General features: G+C 29.9%; 2 long non-coding RNA genes across 3 annotated transcripts in view; one reads left to right on the top strand and one right to left on the bottom strand.

Moving 5' to 3' along the window:
• LOC118190301 (uncharacterized) overlaps nt 1–14,283 on the bottom strand; it is a 176,591-nt gene extending 162,308 nt beyond the window's left edge. The window contains exon 1 of the long non-coding RNA XR_004758409.2: nt 14,146–14,283. This is a non-coding gene — a long non-coding RNA (uncharacterized LOC118190301). The remainder of the gene's footprint in view (nt 1–14,145) is intronic.
• Nucleotides 14,284–14,393: 110 nt separating this feature from the next.
• Nucleotides 14,394–23,866, top strand: part of LOC118190300 (uncharacterized) — a 101,585-nt gene continuing 92,112 nt past the window's right edge. For both annotated transcript variants that reach the window (XR_004758408.2, XR_004758407.2), the window contains exon 1: nt 14,394–14,532. This is a non-coding gene — a long non-coding RNA (uncharacterized LOC118190300). The remainder of the gene's footprint in view (nt 14,533–23,866) is intronic.

A 23,866-nucleotide genomic window follows, 5' to 3' on the forward strand; every position in this document is an offset into this window, starting at 1 on the left:
AATTAAACTAGAAAAGAGCCTCAATGCTAACTCAATTCTTTTTATATTAATTATATTACTATTTTCACTACGTCAAAGTTATTTTCTTAAAATACTTTCAGAAAAGTAAATCAGAAAGGTACTTTTTAATTTAAAAAATATAAATAACTTACTCGTATGAGTGTTTTGAATGCATAAATTAGCATCCCTACAACTATAATAAAAGGAAGAGTCTGTCTCTGTGTGTTTGTGTCTTTTATTCGTGCGCGCGTAAGCTAATAGACCCAGGACTACGAAATTTGGTAGATCTAGACGAGAGCACTTCGATTTTTTTTTCAAAATTTAAATTAGAATTTTTTTATTTTATGCTTTATGATGAAATCGCATCAAATCAATGGCTTGCAGCCATTGTTGCTGATATATCACTGTTACCATTGTTGCTGATATCAGCACTGTTGCCACTCGAAAAAACGAGGGCGATAATTATGTGCTGTTTTTAAATGTAATGTTCCTCTTGGATATTGGACGTTTGTCTAGAGGCACTTGGATACGACGTTTGTCGTGTTTGTTTTCCGGCACGAGATCCAGACGAAGGCTGGCCGCATAGCGACTACTTAAATATATTATAATTGTTGTATCATTTAGAACAATTATCTTAGTTGAATACAAAAGTGTACAGATATACTTAATTTGGTTATACAGGGTTTACCTAAACTGAAAAAAAAAAAAAAAAAAAAAAAAAAAAATGAAGTGAAATATGGTAACTAATAAATTAGAGAAGGATAAAAATGGTCATCTTCGGAGCCTCAGAAGTCTCAAGTTATATGTAGCTCCACAAAACTGCACTTTTCTTCATTAATTTGTTCGCTAACAAAGGCTATAATAAGATAAATTTCCCCAATAAAAGCTCAGCAGGAGACAAACGCTAACAATGGTCAAAACATCATACTCCTCTTCTTCTCCCACATACAAAGATTTTCACGTGTAAAATTTCTTTCTCAATTCTGCCTTTTAACAGTCTCCTTCTTCTCATTAGCGACTTTCTGTCTCAGCTCTCGTACTCAGAAATTTTGTATTTAATTTACAGTGGCTTCCAAGCGTAAGAGTAGTGATGCTGTCAGGGCTTCTAAACTTCACAGAAACAGTGATAGCTTATTCTTCAGCGAGAAAGGAAACATTTTGGAAAATAATTTTTGTATTATTGTATTAATTATACAGTACATGAAATAATACAATGTACAGTATATTTTCCTATTGTTTTTCTAATACTGATAATGTCTCTGATAATTTATACAATGGTATTCTGCTCTATAAAGTATTCTTTTCTATACCTGGTATCGCGTACTTGCGATATGCCTTGGAACGAATTACCGGCGGATTCGCGGTACTGCAGTAATTTGAGCAGCGTATTTATTGGTTCTAATTATATTATCCGATTGAGAAGAAATAGCTTTAACGATGTAAATCTGTATAGTATGGATTTTTTTCCACGTTCCAGATACAATTAATAGAGATTTTATTAGCGCCAAAAGGCTGTTTGTCTCGAAATACGATTTTGCTTTGATTAAATATAAATACGTTGTTTCACTTTTTATTCGAGTCTGCTGTTCTTTAGCAAAATGTAAGATATTAACCGAGATTTAGTCTATCTCTTATTGTATAATATACCAAGCTATTTGAGAGTATTAAATGCAGTTCTTAATTAAGATATATTTTTTTACTTCTTAATTAGATTGGTTTAAATAAAAATGCACGTAATTCATGATAGATCTAATTTGAAACATTCAATATTTTTATACAATTACATTATATATTTTTTCACTTTTCAAATATACAGATGCTATATAATGTTTCCATATTATTCTAAATGTATATTCATCTAGTATCTTATAACATGCCTCGCTTTTCCACCTCGGCCATCTCTATCGATAATCTCGACTGATAAGCCATATTAAATTTTAAAAGATTCCCTTCGGGCGACCGTAAAAATCTGAACATCTTCAATTTTTTATCAATTTTATTTTTACATAATATATTCTATCTTAATAATACATCTGTTATTAATAAGAACATTATAAAGCTAATGTTATATAATAAAGTTAAATACTATTAATAACATATTATATAATAAAGAAATTGTATTTAGGTATGTGCATGTGTAAACATGCAATACGTATGCATATTTATTACTCGCATTGTGGGAAAACGGTGGTATATAGAGTCACAAAATTTTAAACACACATATTCCCTCATCCGAGCTAACCTAGTAAAACGACGGTACCTACAACCATCAAATTTTGAATAACGTAAGTTTCCACCCAATTTGGGCATCTGGAAGCCCAAATTTGTAATTTGTTTTATTATCGATTTTATGTTTTGTAAAACTTTAACGAATTTTTTATTATTGATTTTTGATTATTTGATTTTTACTGATTTTATTGCAAACCTTAACTAAATTACAGAAATAAAATCAAAATAATGTAGTTAAAAATTGTTTACCAGTTTAATAATTAACGATATGGTCATACTGCGGTAATCAAAAGGCCCTCATATTCATATAGTATCATGAGTTTTAAATATGGTAATTCCACAAGAGCAAAGACTGACAAAGCGAGCAATGGCAACGTTGTACAGAAAAAATATTTTTATCTCCAGCGCGCGAGACTCTGTATCGGAAATTCTAAAGATATGCTCATTTAAAAATTATTTTGCGATATTGCTGTTGAACTGAATTTTATGGTTTAAGTGCGAAGAACATGATATTTAATATATAAAGGTAATCCACAAAACGTTAAAAAAGCGGCTCTTTGGGCAATCTTTCAAGTTTTTTATGCATTTATTTATTTTATACGTTGTGCAAACTAATGACACTTTAACAAATTTAGCGGTTTAAAAGCAGTGTGTTGCCACTCGGAAAAGCGTAAAATATATATTTGTCTTTCAAATTTAATCAAAAAACAGATTTTGGTTATAGTAAAGCAAAAAACAGATTTTGGTTATAGTATATCAAATAAATATATCTGTATAATTTGATACATAATAATACAAATAAATATATATAATAATTTGATATATAATATATATCAAATAAATACATATACATACATATACATATATATATATAAAACCCACAAAAGTCCCACTTAGGCAGATGGCATACTCACAATGAGTGTAATATACTAGAGGACTTTATCTAAACTTCTCGCTTTTAGCAATGAATAGCATTTACTACTTGATTCCTAATAATAAATTCACTCTTTATTACCTGTAGTTATTACTATTGTATAATATTTATTGCATTATAGTTTCAAAACCTTTATTAAAAAGCATCATTACATATTTAGAACATTTATAGATTGCATTTATATCGCAGCAATTTAATGCATTGTGTTTATGGGCAGTTAGTTGTACTCTACGTTACGCAGTTATATAAGTTTGATGATATGTATGTTACTTCATTTTATGTAGCTTAGGCATTTATTAACTGCGTTAAACATATTAATGAGATTTGCGGAATTGAATTTGGAGTTGGAAGGCAGATGTCTTTGTAACATTAGTTTACGAGTGTTTTTTTAATGGGAATTTGATGCAATTTGCATTAATAATTTCATTAAGTAGGGCAAAACGCCTTATTTCCGGAAATGACAAGTTTTTTTTTTTTCTTTTCTCTTTTTTGTTTTCTTCTCCCCCTTCGGGTTTCTATGTCTCTCATTTGCTAAATTCTAGTATTAATATTTTCCTTTTTTCTTTAATAGATTGATGAGGACTTTTTTAAATAATTTTGTCAAAAGTTCAAATCTTCTCATGTTGATTGTTGAAAACAGACACGATGCGTAGTTAAGGTAAGAATTTGAGGTTATTAGAAGTGAAGTAATTTTAAGTACTTACAACCTATCACTGAACTGTAGTGTGTTTCTATGCGCGTAAGTGTGATCATGAATTTATGTCGTAGTAGTTTCAAAGAAAACAATATTCTTTATTCTGATTGGAATCATATGTTTTAACATGCTGCAACTCATGGTCCTTTAGAAGATGCAAGTAAATGAATGTTAATCGCCATTACAGAAATTTCTGAGAAGAAATAGAAGAAGGTATGTTGAGCGTAATGTTTTTAACTTAATATTCATATTTTGATGGTTTTCGTGTTTGAAAATAATATTTAGTGTTAAGAGCTACAGTAAACGCCTCTCAATTAATCAGAGGCAATGGAGCTTGTCTAAGAAAAAGATCAGTTGTTTATTTCGGAATTGTGGAAAAATTGCTTTCACATACTATGAGCACAACAAAACTGTGAATGAAAAAGGGGAAAATACTGCATGATTAAAAAGTGATAGCAGATATCTAACAGCTGTAATCCGCCCCAGCAATTTGACGCAAGCAATTTTAGCCAGCAATTTTGCGCAAGTTTGACCTCAGTATTGTTCAAGCCCTCTTATAAATATTGTCCTTCAAAGCCATTTATTACTTAGATTCTTCGTTTTCTAATAATCTTTATTTTTCCAGTATTTTTACCTAAAAACAACCCAATTTTCTACACGATTTTGACCACAACATTGTTCAAGTTCTCTTATAAAATATTATCCTTCAATGCTATTTAGTACTTAGTTTCTGCTTTTCTAATGATTTTTTTCCCCGTTATTTTTACTAAAAAAAAAAAAAAAAAAAAGGATGGGAGTTCTAATTCACTTTTTTAATGGAGTTTAGCCTTAATATTGTTCACGTTCTCTTGTAAATATTGCCCTATAACATCATTTATACCTTAGTTTCCTCATTTTCTAATGATGTTTATTTTCCCGTTACTTTTAGTGCGTTTTTTGTTTTGAATTATTTTAACTTACGTAACCATATAAACTTATTCTTCAGCTTTCATAAAAAATAGAGGTAAAATGTAAATACTTTTTTCCCTGCTGCTTAATAAAATGAGTTATTTATTTTTACTGTGTTTTTACTAACTCCAGATTAGACGCGATTTTAAGTTAACCGTGTACGTCATCTTCGGCATACCACGGTTAATCGGGAGTTATTGTAGTATTCCTACTATTTAAGCTCTTAATTCAAATCCAACTTTATGAAAAAATTAATTTAAATGCAATGTGCTTTAAACTGCAGCTAATTAAGAAAATGGCAAGCAACTGATAACTATAAATTTTAAACATTTGATTCCAAGATACGCAGTAATGAATAAAGTCTACCCTCGAGGGGGAGCAGATTTCACCCCGTGAGTTATTTTCCTGCGCCTTATTAGGTTAATAAAATACATTATTTTGACCACGAATTTCGTAATGTGTGCATCGTACTACATTTTAAACCTTCTTAAAACAATCTTCAGGATTTAAATAGCCAACATCGCCATTGAAACTGATTTCGGTAGAATTGTTTTTCACGCGAGCTCCTTCAGCATTCTCATTAACCCAAAGTACTATTTTCAACCTTAAAATTTAAAAGCATATGTATTTGCTCTGAAAGTATTACAAAAAGCAGCAATATTTTTTCACTTTTCAAATATATAGATGCACGTTTCCATATTATTATAAATGTATATTCATCTAGTATCTTATAGCACGCTTCGCTTTTCCATCTCGGCCATCTCTATCGATAATCTTGACTGATAAACCATACTAAATTTTAAAAGATTCCCTTCGGGCGGCCGTAAAAATCTGAACACCTTCAAATTTTTATAAATTTTATTTTTACATAATTTATTCTATCTTAATAATGCATCTGTCATTAATAAGAACATTATAAAGCTAATGTTATATAATAAAGTTAAATACTATTAATAACATATTATATAATAAAGAATTTGTATTTAGGTATGTGCATGTGTATATATGCAATATGTATGCATATTTATTCCTCGCATTGTGGGAAAACGGTGGCATATAGAGTCACAAAATTTTTAACACACATATTCCCTCATCCGAGCTAACCTAGTAAAACGACGGTACCTAGAGCCATCAAATTTTGAATAAAGTAACTGAAAGTATGCTCAGAAGTATTTGAACTTTATGTTTTGAACTTTGTGAAATATTCCCTTTGCTGCCTGTGTTTTATTTGTCATTTTTTTATGTTTTTGTTATACTGTTGTTTTCTTTGCAAAACCATTTATAAAAGTTGCCCGGTGTCTAAGCGGCTAGCGCATCGAGCAGCTGCACCACAGGTCCGGGGTTCGATCTCCGGGCTGGACAAGGTTGACTCAGCCTTTCATCCTTTAAATGCGATAAAATAAGTACCAAGTTCTCTTGGGGACCAAACACAGAGGATCTGCGACAAGCTGACCACTTGTCCAGGACATATGCTGATGCACTTCGGGGGCCCAAGGTCAAGAAAGCAGATTTCGGGGAACTGCAGGCCGTGGTCTACTAGGGCTGTTGGTTCACTGAGTTTAGTTTTATTTATAAAGGTTATTTGAAATTACTATACCACAAGAATCTTAAAATATCTATGTTATCATTCCAGAATGCATAACTGCTGCATAATTAAAGACAAGAATTAAAACAGGACCTCGAAAGGTTTTTCAATAAATATTAGTCTTTAATGCATATATTATGTTCAATATATATGTATTCACTGTATATTATATTAAATAATCCAAAAGCATTAAGCAATTTAGATCACTAAATGCTTTTTGACCTTTTTTGAGTTAAGTTTTTTTAACAGTATATAACGAAATACCTCATACCAGAGGAAAGGATTTAAAAATTTAATGTGTACGTATGTAAAAAAAATTAATCTGAATTAATTAATATTAAAAAGAAAAAACTATTTCTATTATCACTAAAAGTCTAATCACTATATTTCTGCAAACTGTATTGCTAAGAGCAAAAAGCATTATGAATCATTGTTTTTTAAAATCTTTCAAAACAAGCGAAATACATTTCCATTGATTCAAGCTATTTGGGCTTAATCGCATTATACCATGCATGTACTACTTCAAAAAATTATGAGAATGGGGCCCTTGCCTTTCTTCCTATATTGCATATCTAAATTCGGAAATCTGATATCGCACGGTTCTGTAAGCTTAAATAAGTTTCTGTGATGATAATGATGATGACAATGACCACTTATCTTCTTTAGCTCAGATTAGAATTGCATGCTTTTCTTTCTAACAACTTTTGTTGAAAGGTAAAATAACTGGAAAAATAGAAACGTAGTTTTGGTTCCTAAACAATGGGCATAGTTAGTAACAAAAATAATTTTATAAACTTTTCATAAAATTATTTTTAGGCATGGGGGTTCTGCATTCACAGAAAGATGTAAATTCGAGTTTCGCGCATGATAAAATAAGCAAGATAAATTCTTTCGTGTTAATATAACCTGTTAAAACTTGATATATTTTGGCTGTCTTTATTTTACTGTTTCGTTCTTTTGACGCAAGAATAAACATAAATAAGCTAGTAAAAATCTAAAAAAATTTTACTGATTTATGTTTTCCGAAATATTTTTAATATGTAGATGGAATAAGACATGGTATCAAAAGGAAACTACGTTCGAAATTAGCAGAAAAACTGTAAATCTTTAAATGGAAATTTATGAATGCTATGATTTTCTTTTTAAGAAAAACAAATCTAATTTAAGTTACTGAAATAAATATTTGGAAAGTTTCTAGGTTTAGAAACATCTGTATATTAGATATATGATGCAACGTATTTGCTCTTTGCACATTTTCAAATGTGATGAGCTGAATGTTAAAATAATACGCGTTTTGAATACCCAAAGGAATTCACAGAAAAATTTAGTTTATTTTATAATGCTTCAATTATACCATTATCCTAATTATTTGATAATTTATGCATTCCTATCGACGAATTTCAAGAGTCATAGATATAAATAGATAATGGGAACTTTTTTTTGTTTGTGTGTGTGCGCGCGCGTGTGCATGTATCAGCGTTCGATATGAAGCTTGCAACAAATATTTCATACAGATTTTACAATGATTTATATTTTCCTGGGACGCGAAATTATCGGACTGAAAATAATAACACGTGATTGCAAGTATTAAGAAGGATAAATTAGTAAATCATAATACGTTATAAACAATGATAAGTTTCCAATTTCCCATTATCTAATCTTGTAATAACGTCAACAAAGATTAGCTATTATTTGTGAACTTTTTGCTGTAGGATAATATGCCCCCAGAAGTTCCTGGGAAAAGATATAGGCATCAACACTGCCTCTTTGCCACAAATGTGCTCTAACTCTTGTTAGTTATTTCAATATGGCAAAACATACAAGGGCTATCTTTTTTTTTAAGAGAAGAAATGCTTTCGTGAAGAACTTTCTATGAGCAACGGCTCTCGTATTTACGTTACGAATAAATAAATAAACACGAAAACGTGTAATGTAGCCAGCCCGTTCGCCTGAGGTCGAACCCGGATCAATCGCCCAATATTTAGGGGTCTTAATCACTTGGCCATTGGTGGATGGGTTTCGACATTATTCTGATGAAGGACTCTTGTAATATAACTTGTATCAGTGTTCTTGATTTCGAAGTAAATATTGTCAATAAAAAGCTCTTCAAGTGTGCCTTTGTTTAATATAAGTATAATATAAGTAACTTTAATATAAGTAACCTAAGAGATTATTACAATTACTACTTACTGAAATAATTTACATGACAGATACTTACGTTTATTTAGGTTTAGAAAGTTTTTGTTACATTTAAAATGAGTTGACGACCAAAATATTTGTCCTAGCTAGAAGTATCGAAGTGTCACATATATTATACCTATCTAGAAAAAATTGTACCGCGTGTTGTCTATAATGTAAACAATCCACAAGTCTTCAGGTTAAAGGTGAAAACATCGCAGCAAAAACACCGTGGACGAAAACGTTGTATAAAATATCATCGAAGAAAAAGGAAACAGAAGCATCACAGTTCTAAAACATTATAATAGAAAATAAAGCATGGCAAAATTTCGCAGTTTTAAAATATCGTCGTACAAAAAATCGTGGTACAAATAAAGCACCTACAAAGCATCGGAGACATATTTTTCCCGACTGAAAAAAATATTAATTTCTGAGTGATAATATTTCTGCGCAAGAAGAAATAAGTAATAGTTTTGTTTCCGTATGCTACATTTTTGTATTAATTAAAATTTTTTTACTGAAAAAACGAAAAAAAAACTTAAGCATTCAAAATATTGAAATTAGTAAAAATTAATATTGCGTATAGGAGGTAATAGAATTTTAAACTTAGGTATCTTCTTCTTTCTAATCTTTCTAATCTAATTTTTTTAATACAGCTCAAAATGAAGTAAATAAATAAATAAAAATCGTAATTAGTTACAAAAAACAATAAATTTCCAGTTTCAAATATCTTGTCTTAGAATAATGTCAACATCAAAGATTAGCTACTGTTTCGAAACTCTATAAAAAAAGGAAAAAGGTTAATGAAATAATAGCTTTTAAGAGTTAGTAACATAAATTTAAATTTATATTAACGAATAGTTAATATACATATATTACATATAATCTAGCAATGAACTAGCTACTTAAAGTGCTTTGAGCAGAAATATATTCTACATTTATATATTTTTGCATTCAACATGTGGAGGTTAAGCGTAATTTGCACTTACGATAAATAAAACTAATATTAGACGCCTAAACTTGTTAAATTTAATAAATAAGAAAGTATTTTAATGATTACATTTCCCGTACAAATAAAGCATATATGCAGCTGTTGCGCTAGTGTTATAATTTAGACTTGAATCTTTTTGATTCCTTCCAATAAATCCATAGGACAAATTTACATATTTTTTAAAGATTATTTTCTTATTCTAGAGTCTCAGCGAATTTACTTTTAAGAATAATAATGTAGTCGAGCTCGATAAGTCGGAACTGAAGTGAACAGACTAAACACGTTTCGAGTAATCGAAAATTTGAGATAAGGAGACTTTCCAGAAAATTTCGCTCGTAAAATAGCTAAAATTCTACGTTGTTGTTGTTTTGAGTTATTTCACTTATCTGACAGTAACATAAGATCAGTTCCACGAATATGATTGTGGTCCAAGAGGAAAAAGTTGAGTCTGTGATTTTGCTTACAGGTTATTGTATGAATTAACCTACCTTCGTCCCAATTCTGAAGAAGAATCTCCTGGACAGATGGATCTCAGGATCTCTCACCCGTCTTCATTTTCCATCATCATCTCGAACGCTGAATAGTTTGGGCTTGACCATATTTGAAGTGTCCTTATATCACAAAGACAGTGTACTTTTACAAACAGCCATAATTTCATTGGAATTCAAACCCGGACTTAAGATTACGATTAGTTTGCCTACCACCAGGCCAACAGTGCCCCTACTTCTAACTAGATGTCGGTATAAATAAATGTACGAAAACAAGATGGAAATTATTTGGCGAATTAATAATGATAATCACATTCAAATATAAAACATTATAGAAGATTAAATAAACTAAAGAAAATCCAAATTTTTAGTCGTATATTTATATTAGAAAAATACTGTATATATTTGCATGAGAATGTTCTTGAAAATGATAATGAAACTTAATAAAATATTTCCTTTGCATCAGGAAGTAATATTTTTCTTTATTAGTAATCATATTTTAAAGATTAAAAAGCAGTAAGAAAAATATATAAAAGCACTAATACAACATTTGTTTGCATTAATGCAAGACTAATGTTTCAAAGCCATTCTCCTTTAAATTTAAAAATTATGTAACGCGTTTCAAAGCACGCAATACAAAGGTTATATTTTGAACGCCATTTCTGATTTATTCCAAATAAAAATACTGATTGCATTTTGAAAATGAATTGCAATATTCTACATAGTATAGTTTTAAATACAATAGGGAGAATGTAGTTGCTTCTTTCACAAGCGTAAGTTTTAACTAAAATTGGCTTTCCTAGAGTAGTTTAGCTGAATAAAATTCCGTTAATACCTGAATTTTATTTCCCAGATTTTTTGTCAATACAAATTCCAAACAGAATGTAAATTTTAAAAGATATGGGAAATATTCGTAGTTGAGTAAGGTTCATCGAAATTTCGAATATTATTTACTGCTGCTTTAAAAATAATTAGATTTACAAGAACTAAATTAAGATATTTTTCTTGGATTATATGGTGTAAGCAAAACGAAAGAGCTATAATATTGAAACGACAATATGTTATGCTAGCAGGAGTGATTTTAAGAGCAGATTGGTAAACTGCGAGCTCAGGAAGAGCATAAGATATGTTAACAGATGTTTGGATGCGAAATTAAATTCTAAATCCTTTCAGTTTTTTCCATTCTTTTTCTTACTTTTTTTTAAATTTGCAATAACTGTTCGATTGCTGTTATATTTAAATAATTTTTTCCTTGATAAAAAAATTGTTGCAAAAAGTTTATCATTTATTTCAGTTTAGAAACAATATGAAATATCATTAAATAGTTTTATATCAAAAATCAGTAGATTAAAAATCGAATAACTAGCATATTTATTTCATTGCTAAAAAATCTGATCATCATTTTCACGCATAGAACCAAACGGTTTAAGCATTAAACCACTTACAATATCAGTTTTTCTAACCACATTTTGCAAAATTTAAAACTGCTTTCCATAATTTACTTAAAAATGAAATTGAAATTACGCACAGATTCTACATCTAGAAGAGTGTTACACTTTGGATTTTGGATAATAATATCAGTTAAAAGTAAAAGCAATGTATATAAATCTTTTTGATTTTGATTAGAAATTAATTATTTAATAAATATTACTTTCATTGTAAATTTCAGTTTGAAATGCAGTAGTACTTAATACTGATATATTGTACATTAAAAAATTTTCAGATTTAAAATAAAAATTTTAAAAAATCTGAAGCGTTCAGATTTTATATTATGCCCAAATAAGCATCATTTTTTTTTTCATTTACAGACACATACACGTTTTGAGAGCATTTCGTCTAACGCCACATTGGGCTAAAAATATTTAAAATGATTTTTAAAATTCTAAATATCCGATAGACTAATTCTTCTAAATTTCCGATAGATAGTCTCGCGCACTGGAGATAAAAATGTTTTATTCCCTAAAATATTTTCATTCCTCGATTTGAATTTGTTTTATAATCAAAAATTCGTTAAAGTTTTACAAAATATGAAATACCCCCCCCCCCCCAATAAAACAAATTCCAAACTCGGGCTTCCAGGTGTCTCTTTCTATTGGAGGACTGTATTTTTAAAAATTTGATGATTCTAAGTACCGTTGTTTTTTCACATTGTGAAAAACATACATTCATGTAGATTGTTCATTACATATAGATGTAATGAAACTCAAAGAGATGCTTATAATGTATTGAGAGAGTTTTCCAAATCATTTCAGTATATGCTGATACTTACCAAAGCCAGAAATTAAAAAAAATTTTAAGAGTTAGCTGGCTTCAAAATTAATTTTATCTCATTATAGAATGTTGTTTTAATTTCTTATTTATGTAAAGAAAATTGCGTTTAGTCTTCAAGAAAGTATGCGAAACAAATTATTGTTATAATAGTTTAAAATCTAAATATTTAAAAAACAATTAAAACACGCATATTCACAGACATAAAAATCTCAGTAAACAAATCGGACTCCCACCATCTGGTGTTAATAAATACTAGCATTATGTAAACGGTTTGGTAAAACTCTCAACGGAGACAGTTACAAGCACTTTCTTAGTTAAAAACCTAAGATTTATTTATTTTTAAGCTTTTGTTTTGTAACATTTATACATTATAGATTCATAAGTAAGGAACATTCATAAGTATAACATTCATAAGTAAGGAAGTTTCAGTATGTTGAGAAATACAGAGGAAGATTTTAATGATAGGAAACATTCCTATTTTAAATTTAAAAATGTTCATTATATCACAATATTATTTTAGAATAAGACTTGAGAATTTAAATAAAAAAGTTGAACAATTTAATTATGATTCTCGATTTACATATAATTTAATTATTAATTAATTAATTATCATTTATAAATACCTTATTATATCATACTACATATAGTCATCGATTTATATACAATTATTATATATAGTCACTTATTATAACTACATATAGTCACAAGGAACACATGCCAATCTGGAATAGGGAGATAGAAGACAAAGTTTGGTTTTAGATTGTCATTTTTTATAGGAAAAAAAAAAGTTGCATGTCAGACATCAATCCAAGGCTGAATTTTGTCAATTTTATTAAATTATTTTATTTATCTAATTTTCTTTTCTAAAGTCATTATTTATTTTAAGTTTCTTTACTATATTTCTCCCAGTGTATAAAAAGCAAATAAAATTTAATAAATAGGTTTTTATATAAAAATTACACTACTGCTAACTAAGTCAAAAAGAATTAAATAACAGAATAAATTTCCTTATGGAAGTTATTATTAAATGTATCTGCTGATACTATTTCACGTAATCACAAACCAGTCTTTACTAAAAAAAAGGAGGATTGCTTAGTGTTTTCGAAAAACCAACTGAAATTCAGGAAAAGCACTGATGGTATAAAATTAGTAACAAACTATGACAAAACAACTGATTTTTTTTTCAAAAAAACCATAATAAATGTTTATTTTGGTTGCTAATATTAAGTAAATCAGAGATTAAATATAACAAGTTGGTATCTTATACTGATGCAGATATGCAATTATTGCCCAGTTTCCCCCTCTTTCTCTCTATATGTATGCAACTAATATTATAATAATTAGAACCTATAATGTAAAACACAGAGTAAGAAAAATAATAATGAAAATTTGAAAGGTTAGTTATTTGATTTTTTACTATTCCTGATTGACTGTTATTTATTAATAATTTATTTAGTTCTGATTGACCCATATATCATATAATAAATTGTTACTAATTATTTCCATGGATTTAATTTTTTGAATGCAGCCGCTTAAAGTCGCTTAAACCAATGTTATTATTGCTTTTAAATAATTCAATATAAGTCATTAAAATATAAAAATATATATGAAATTATTCTCATCTTTAACTGTTTTGCAGTATAAGTTAGTAAATGCATATAATATTGAATATTTGAAACACATTTATCCGATACTAATTTGAGAATTATTTTTAATTAATTACTTCTTACTGATTACAGCCACTATTTTGCAACTGATAGTAACAATTTATTATATGATACAAAATGGGCAAAAATAAATAAAAATAAAATACATATTGTGTCCTACTTTCTTGAGGCGGGGTTGAACCTCCCACCTGTTGGAAGCTTGCGTTCTTCATACGCTTCAGAATGCCAGGTGGACCATTTTTATCGCGAACGACTGAATTCTCACACGCACGTACAGGTACAAGCAACACAGAGGACTTAGGCTTAAGTCTCCATGCGGTGAATCGGGTCTTCAGCCGCGGCAGGAGTCGGGTTATCACGCCGCAAGATGTGATCGCATTTCTCCGGCACGTTAAATCGATGAAGGGAGCGTGCGCGGCCAAGGCTTAGTTATCTGCCTGTCTAAAGATTGTTCTGCTAGTAAGGGTAAATAATAGTGACTGAGCTTCTGTCGTACACTAGGCATTTAAAGCTGGATTTAGACCTATGCGTTAAGGTGATGTGCATAGTAAGTATTCTTCGTTAAATGGATTAAGAATTAGGGTTTTTAAGTTCAATAATTTTACTCTACGAAAAAGAATTACTTAAAAAAGAAAAATAAATAAATAAACTTAGAAGAATATATATATATAAATTTAATAATTAAACTAAAAATGCGTATAAAATAAAAGGTATAGAAAAGAATTTTTTTTGAGATAATACAGAAAAAAATTTCACATTTTATAATGACTATTAAAATTACGTTTTTTTTTCTCCTTTCTCCTTCAGTTGCAGAACTGGAAAAAATTTTTTTAGTATTTTCCAATATTTAACAAAAATGATCGAAAATATTAAATTTAAAAAAATTATATCAAAAATTTAAAATTCATAAAACTAAGACTCTGAAAGATGATTAATTAGGTATTAACCTTCGCTTCTCATAGCTAATTTTTACAAAAATAAAATGCAGAGATTAAAAATTTTTATCTTCTATTAAAGGGGGAAAAAATCTTGTTAAAAATGGTTACAGATACTATTAAGATTACATAATAATACTATTAATTTACTATTAAGTTAATAAAAATACTATTAAGTTAATAAAAAATATGAAAGTAAAAGTTATCCTTTTTTCCAACTTGCGCTCACAAATCACTGTGGGAATATCCATTTACAGTTATTAAAGCCTGAAAAAAGCATGTCTACGATGTTATCGTCATGCGATGTTATCGTCATGCGATGATTTGTAGATACTTTATTTTTTACCACGATATTTTCGACAATGATGTTTTTAAACTGCGAAGTTTTTGAACCGCTTTATTTTCGACGACGATGTTTTAGAACTGCGATGTTTTCTCTTTGCGATGTTTTCTCCCACGATGTTTTGTAACACGACGTTTTCGCCTTGCGTTGTTTTCTCCGCAACGTTTTCGTCCGCGATGTTTTTGCTGCGATGTTTTCGGCTGTAACTGGTGTGTGTGCAATGAACATTTGCAGGTGTACTTTCCATGTTATTGAGAACATGAAATTGAATAGAATGAAACGAAATAAAAGACTTCACTTAAAATGTTCTTCCCCAGATGATGAATCTTACGATTATATAAATCATATGATTTTATGAGCTCCATAAATCTCCTGATTGTATGAATATGATTTCATCACCTCCATATATCTAATAATGTGGTGAATTTTAGATAAAAACATGAATATTTTTATTTATAACATGCAGATTTCGTTTACTTCATATCTATATGAAAATGTGTAAAAGAATAAGTTTATGAATTTACAACACATACTAAGCTGTAAAAAAACAAATGCAACTTCTGTGGAAACTTTCTATTCTAAGAAATTACAGCAACATAAAGATATAAAATACAGTTATTACTCTGCTGTTAAACTCTTTGGTATAAAACTGCAAAGAAAAAAAAAAAAGATTTGCACAACATTTAAATATACTGATGATAATTTATTTATGGAAATATTCTGGAGTTATTTGATTATAATACCAGTGCTTCCCCCTTCCTTTACAAAACTCGAAATATACATATACATTGACTTAGGTTTAGATTTATTCCTAACGTGCTTTTATAAATTAAACAGCAAAAAAGTACAGAAAATGTTAATAAATATCAGTATTTGAAAAGAAAAGTAGTTTTTCATATGTCTAAAGTAAAACTAAATACTTTTTAGCTAAATAAAAAGCTGAATAACCGTCTAAAACTATGAAATTCTCCCGAAGGGAGTTTCACCTCTAGTTGATAACCCCTGTTATACACATATAAATTCATTACAAAAAGGGAGAAAAATATTCCAAGGTTTGAAGCCATGGAGAATCAATAATATTTGAAATACATATAGCTGTAAAAAACTATTCACAATAGTTAAAAAAATGTAACAGTAAACTTTGTATAGGTGAAAACTACATACTTTATGGGCACCAAAATAAGGGATTTATGTATTATGCTGAAATCAACAGTGTGTTTTATCAAAAATTAGTTTCTTGAAAACGTGATGTGAATAAAAAGATTAGTAATTATAACTTGAAAAAGACTGAAAGTTGCTGGTTTATTAATAAAAATGGTGCTTTAAAATACAACAAAGTATATGTAAATTTCGTAAGTTTATTTCTTCACCAAGAAACAGAGCCCGATTCAGATAATCTAGAACCTTAGGTGCAGAGTTTTTTAGGCTTCCAATGGTCATCTTCTTACTTTAGTGGAAGAAAAACGTCATTAAGAGACATCACTGAATGATATCTGAGCCTTTTAAAACTTGAGGCTCTTCTAGTAGGCCTAGGCCATATTCTAGCTTGGGAAAAGTAAAATTTACTGTTTGCAGGCTCACTACTTTTTTGAATAAGTTTTCTCTAAAATAATTTTCTTTACAACATCCTCCATGAAAATAACTACTTTAAAGTAAATCATAAGTGTCCTTCAATATCACAAATTAGTAACTACATCATTTAAGGTAAAATAACCCGCCGAACAAATACTAATTTAGAAGTCAAACAACAAAAATCAGCGTTATATTTGCAAATTTTCACAGGAATAGTTTCGGTGCTTTTACCGAATCATCATCCTCAGCGGCCAAAGTGCAAATGAGCGAGATACGATATAGTAATAAGATAAGATAAAAATGGCCCGTCAGGAGTAAATTGGCAAATATAACGTTGATTTTTGTTGTTTGACTTCTAAATTAGTAACCACATCATTTAACCATAAATTATAGCCCCTAGCGGCTACAACACAAAATGATTCTGGAAGGCCAGGCAGAGTTCAAATGGAAAGACCGCTGAACTCGGGTAATTCCTTCCAGATTCACTTCTTGGCAAAAGAGCTGGGTACACTAAGTTTTTGTGATTTTTCCCGTTTGTGATGTTATATATGAGCCAATTAACAAGGCAGATAGCCAGATTTAGGTAATCGTCTAACCAACCAACGCAATCTGACGGTGAAATGGGATGGGTACTTAAAATGTTTCTTAAGTTTATATTTACATGTAAAGTAAATATGAGATTTTCCCTTAAAAAGGGTTTCCATGAAGACACCAGCTATTAGACAAATATAACCTGGCTTTAATGTAAATAATAACCATAAATTGGAGAATGAATGAAATGTATTTAAACGCTTGTAATTCCATCTCTGTTTTGTTATCTATAGAACAAGCAGGGTACAGTTTTCTCCACTGAATTTAAACCGTCACTTATTTTTGCATGAGAATGTTACGGTAAAAATCTAAGGCAAGTGATTATTGCTAAGGGAAGACCAAGAATTCACCTGTTTCTCACTGTATATAAATTAAAGCTAGCAATTCAATGACCAAGACTTCCCGTAAATACAACGAATCCATAATTTTTAAATACCCAAAATAATTAAACACAAGAATTACACGTTTATGTCTTAAAGCTTTTTTTCTCAGTACAAGTAATTATGCACATCGCTGTCTTACCTTAAAGAACAAAGTTATTTTACTTCACTTACTAGTCCATGATTCATGAACCGTTTAGCTTAGAATATTTTTCATGAACAGAAAACATTATTTTACAATAATGTCAACAGCCAGTATTTTGTGCTATTAATACAGAAATACAGTACTGATTTCTGCATTAATAGCAACGAACAGAGATAATACTCAAGACGATGCTCACACTCAAGGCGAAATAGGAATGCCTCTCTTCCAATTATAAAAATATGCTATTAACAATATACCGCTCAGACGACTCAACAGCTCAAATTGAAATGGTTGGTGACTGTGATTGCCGTACAAAAAAAGGCTAGGGGTTCGAATCCCGGAAAAGGAATGGATGTAATTTGTTCGTCCCTTCGTAGGAGGCAACTATGACCCACCTTTTAGGTGCCTCCATAAGAAACGAAGCATCGCTTCTGGCCTTAGTACTAACCAAAGCCAATAAACGCTAAAGACAGCCATACAGGATAAAGAGGGAAAGAATACTGATAACAATATACCTGTATTTTCGAGCTGATTATTCTGGAGAAAAAGTTTGTTTTGTTACGCAAAGGAAATAGCGAAAGAATAAACACCTATGGAAGTGAAGAAATTAAATATAAAATATAATTACAGAACAGCGTTTAACTACATTAATGTACTGAGTTCAGATTCAATTAAAAACGAATTTTAGACCTTTGTCAGTCCTAATCTGGCAGACATCATCTGCTGTTACTGATGCTATGCAAAGCATTTTTCATTTCTTTTCTGTATTTGCTGCAACAGTTTTGTACTACGCTAATGGTTTAAAGTAATAATTTTTCAGTCGTTCTATAATAAACAAACCTGCATTTGTTTTATACAAAATTCGGTTAATTGGAACTGCTTTACTAAGTATATATATGTACTTAATTACATACTTACTTAATTACATATATATATATATATATATATATAATAATTTATTTCCTAAACAGTATTGATTAATTGATTATATTATCTCCTAAGTTTAATTAAAGTAGAATTATTTTAAAAGTGTGCATCCATACTGGTAAGTTATATTTTGAAAGATGTTTTAAAGTAATTTGAAAGCAAAATGTTAATAACGTTTTAACGGGGACTGGAGTTAAATCATCACGAAGAATAATATTTCAATTGTAAAAGGAAAAATTAAAACATGTAATTATTGTCATTGATCGGAAATTAGTTGACTTTTCAAGGGGAACAAACCAACTCCCGTTCAATGAACAATAATTGATAAAAATACGTAAATATGAAAGTGTTTCGTCTTTACTCGAGTTATAAGTTAAAGCCAAGCCGGCAATTCTAGTCAGGCCAAATATTTCCGCGAATAGTTGCTACTCAAAGAACTTATTCTCATGAAGCATTTTAGTCTATTCAATTTGGAGTAAAAATCAATTACTGTAGAGAAATCCTGTAAAACTCGAGTAACCGTCCCCGACACTATCATCTTTATGTATTTGAGTACTATATTATTTGTAGAAATTAAACATTGGAAATTGTCATCATGAAATCGAATTCAAAGTAAAGTTGAAATAAACATAGAAGATTATAAAAAAGATAAATAATGCAAACTTTGTAAAAACAAATCAAAGAAAACATAAAAATAATATAAAAATGATATAGAAAATAATATAAATAAGATCAATGAGTGTACATGAAGATATAAAGGCCAGAAAGGTATTAAGTAACTTACATTCTTTCTAGTGGGGGAGTTGGCAAAGTGTTCTCTTCGTGTCTGACTCAGAAGTGTAGGATGTCCGAAAATTCTTAGCGGCAGTAGGGGCTTTGAATAATATCAGTCGGTAAGACTTGGGTGAAGTAATTTATGGTAGTGGGTGGGACTTGGAATTCTTGAGGGATGTATTTTGTGGAGTTCTTATCTGAGAGAGACCGTCTGTTAAGATTTTTTTGAAAATACTAGTGAATGGAAATTAATTAATTTCTGGCTAATTGTCGTGTCGCAATGATTAAGAATTTAAGAAAGGAAAAAGGCATTTTCGCTGTCCAAGAGCTAATAAACAGTCTAAAGGCAGGAAATAGGCTCATTTTTTTAGTAACAGTATAGTAACAGTATATGAAGACAATTAGCTTTTTACAATATATACAATTGAGTAATTACACTATATACAAATCTTTCAACTGACAGTCATCCAACTTATACCGCCTTCTCAGGTTTAGGAATAAATTATCATATCCCTATCAGTTAAATGATTTAGAGTGAGTATTTAACGCCTGCTCTTTTAAGGCAATGGTTGATAAATTGCTTGCTTTAACTATAAATTCGTTGATGTTGTTTTCGAAAGTCTAGTAACAGTAATTAGTAGTCATGTTTCTGACTGGTCTAAATTTTGTACCATAACTCATTAGTGTTTTTAGTTGATGGTTTTGTATGATATTCAGGTTGCCAGTAATTATGTGCTGGTGATATATGTAATAAGTGTAAGTACGTATTACACGGTAAGTACGTATGATTATTATTAAATTACACGATTTTGGTTAAATGTATCAAAAAGTAACATTTTAATTTTTTAGCTATCGCAATATTCTTCATTATTTGTGTCTAAGAATAAAATCGCGGGGCTGCCTGTGAAAAAAAGATTTTAAACCAAAATTATCGAATAGAAATTTAGTTGAACTGGAACCAAAATTGTCGAGAGAATTTAGTTGAACTGAAAGTAAACATGCTCAAGCATGTCTCTGCTAAGTTATCATCACATCTTACGTTGCTGAAGAAATTGTTGATGTTTCGTTACAGTCCTTATTCTTTCTTAATAGAAGTGCGCAATTTTGTTTTCAGTCACATATGACCCCAAGTGTTTTAATTGTTAAAAAAATAATTACCGTGTCTATTCTTTTAGTGTATTTAAATAAAACCTCCTAACTTTAGGAAATTGTATGCAAATTATGTTTCGTACATTTCAATTTATACAAGGGAAAGATCTCAAAGGAAGGAAATTATTGTCACTAAAGATACGAAAATTATTCCTTCTGATCAGCTGTACTGTCATTAGATTAGTTTTTCTGAAGCAGGAAACATGAAAAATTAACAATGCCCTTTTGGAAGGAATTTTTGGATTTTCGGGGCTCGAACTTGGACTTCTCGAATACGCGCCGAGTGTGCTACCGTTACACCACGAAGGCATGAAGAAAGGAGGGAGGAAATACCTTAAATACTCCCCTTTTAAAAGGCGACTAGGAGTTAGGGGACCCAATGGCTAAATACTGATAGTGAAGAATCATCATTCACCACCTTTTAGTTTGGGCGTCACTGTAGAGTCATTAGGATTTTTGAAGCATAAGACATGAAAAATTAGCACTGCCCTCACCGTAACTCAAACCTGGTCCCCTCGAATACTCGCCGAATGTTCTAACCGTTACACCAAGAAGGCATACAGAAAAGACGGATAAAATGTCTTATACAGTGTAACAACAGCGTCAAGTCCATGACGTCACCTTAAGACCTTCCGATTTATCCGATGGTGTAAGGTTTAAAATTTTTCTTGATTTAAAAACATTATCTTATAACCATTTAAAATCGTTGGACTACTAAAAATACTGAGTTAAAATATTACTTTAAAATTCTCTTTCCCTTAGCAGTCGCATGACAGCTAAATATCAATCGATTTTAGAAAAATAAGACGGATAATAAATGACACTTAATAAAAAGGAGGATAATAAAATTAATATTACTAAACAAAGAAAAAAGGTAAACTTTTCTTTAGAAATCAAACAAAATCTTTTCTCTTTAAAAAAGGAACTTTATTCGAAATTTTGTAATATTTAATCATCTTCCTCTGACACTGAACTTCAATTCTTAGTATTTATCATTACGCCATAGAGATAATCGTTTCGAATACACTCAGGGTGCGAGCTTTCCGCCTTCGACTTATCTCGACACATCTGACGTAATATAACTTCGCAAATTAAGCTCTAAAATCAAGCCTAGACTTGTACTCAGAAGCATTATAAATTTATCATCTACTAGCTTTACCCGCGGCTTCGCTCGCATTGATGTCCTTAAATAAGTTTCAACTCCGTGAATTTTAAAAATACACTCCGCGTAAGATTTCAGTAAATACTGCCCTTCTTAAAAACCTATAGGCCGCGGATATGTTGTATTTACGCCTGACCAAAGGATTATTTTTAAAAATAAAGAACATTCGAGCGCCTTAAAATGATAAAACAATAGTTGTTATCGCACACAGTAAAATGTAAAAAGCATAAAATGTAAACGCAATTTTTCAAGCAACAATAACAGAAATTTATAAAACGAATGTGCTTTGACCTTTTCGCCAATCCAGCGGTCGACCGGATATCAGCTACCCCCCTCCGCGCTTTCGAATCCCAGTCTGTGACAAAGAGTTAATAATAGCAAGCGGAGTATTGTTTCGTCTGCGATTAAGCTCGGAATAATTAAAGGACAAAAACAGTTTTACAGCCAATGTTCCTATCATTCAGACTTGCTACACAAGTTTCTAAATTTCGAGAAATTTGGATAATTAGATCAAAAGTTATAATTTTTATCATCAATTTATTGGACACACACGGGCAGATCTAAGAAAAAAATCCCTAATGTCGCTATTGAGTCTCATTCAAATTAGCGTTTTCAGTGTTTTCAATTAATATTTCAGCTGATTAAAGTCGTACATAGATGAGAATGGTATCGATGGATTCCGACGAGTTTTTGGAATTAGGGATTATGTGTCTCGTAATTCAACTCACCGCCGTTCCATAGATATTTGGGAAAAAATTAATTGGAGTGTAGCCAAATCCCTTTAATAGGGAAAAACCCAACAAACGAAGACATTTCATAGCTTATATTCTTTTCTAATATATCAAAAATATTTCTTGAAAATTTCATGATGATGGGTTAAGGCGTGAAAGCGTAACAAACAATCACACAAACAAACTCACATTCGCATTTATAATATTAGTAAGGATAGCGGTGGTTTCAAATTCAAATTACATGGACAGTCGAACTGACGATCGGAAAGCAGCTGGTGGCGAGTTTTTTTTTTGTCAAAATAAAAGGTTTTTTTTTTTTTTTTTAAGTTTCTTTAAATTCAGTTTTAAATTTTATTTACTAAATATTGATCAAAGCATATATAATAACGATGCAAATAAAAAAAATTCCAATTTATATTTATTTTCTCTCTGAAATCTAAAAATTGTTATTTATAAGAAATTTATCTTTGGTTACATTTTGTAATTCAAACACAATAACAATTAATATTACATTTTCAGGCTAATATTAATTTAAAATGATTCTAAAATGCTGAATTAACTACTAAGTAACTTACTTTAAAACTAAAAATAATCAAATTGGGATAATTTTCGAAATGGTACAAGGCTTAATAATAAATAATTAAATTTTTGTCTTTCTTTTATTAATTAAATTTTTGCTTCATACAGAAATAGTACATATATATGTATGTAAGTAGTTATAAACTTTTTTTTTATTTCTTACTACAACTTTCTGCTGCAACACTTTATGGCGTTTTGATTTTGATAGTTTGTAACCTTGGACAAAAATTACCAGAAACTAGCTTCGTCACGAACTACAGCTCCGATCAATCTGGTTTTTTTCTTAGATTTATTATTTTTCAACTATGGCCCAAAAAAATATGTTCGCTTATAAAGTTACTCCTCAACAAAATGATTTTTTTTTTTTTCGAAAATTCATTAACGAGGGTTCTTATCCTTTGTCAAGAAAAGTTAATTAAATCTCTATTTTCAAATAAGATTATATCAAAAAGTAAATTAATTAACTCCATTTGTAGATTTTCTGGGACGTTTACTATCCTCTGTTTTAAACGGTAATGAGAATAATGCAAAATTGGACTCTAAATGATTAAATCTTAACAAAAAGTTTTTTAAAGTCTTGTCAAAATAATTAC

The sequence above is a fragment of the Stegodyphus dumicola genome, chromosome 4 (genome assembly GCF_044657685.1).
Source record: "Stegodyphus dumicola isolate Sdum_Otavi_A_Nest chromosome 4, ASM4465768v1".
In the NCBI taxonomy this organism is placed as follows: Eukaryota; Metazoa; Arthropoda; class Arachnida; order Araneae; family Eresidae; genus Stegodyphus; species Stegodyphus dumicola.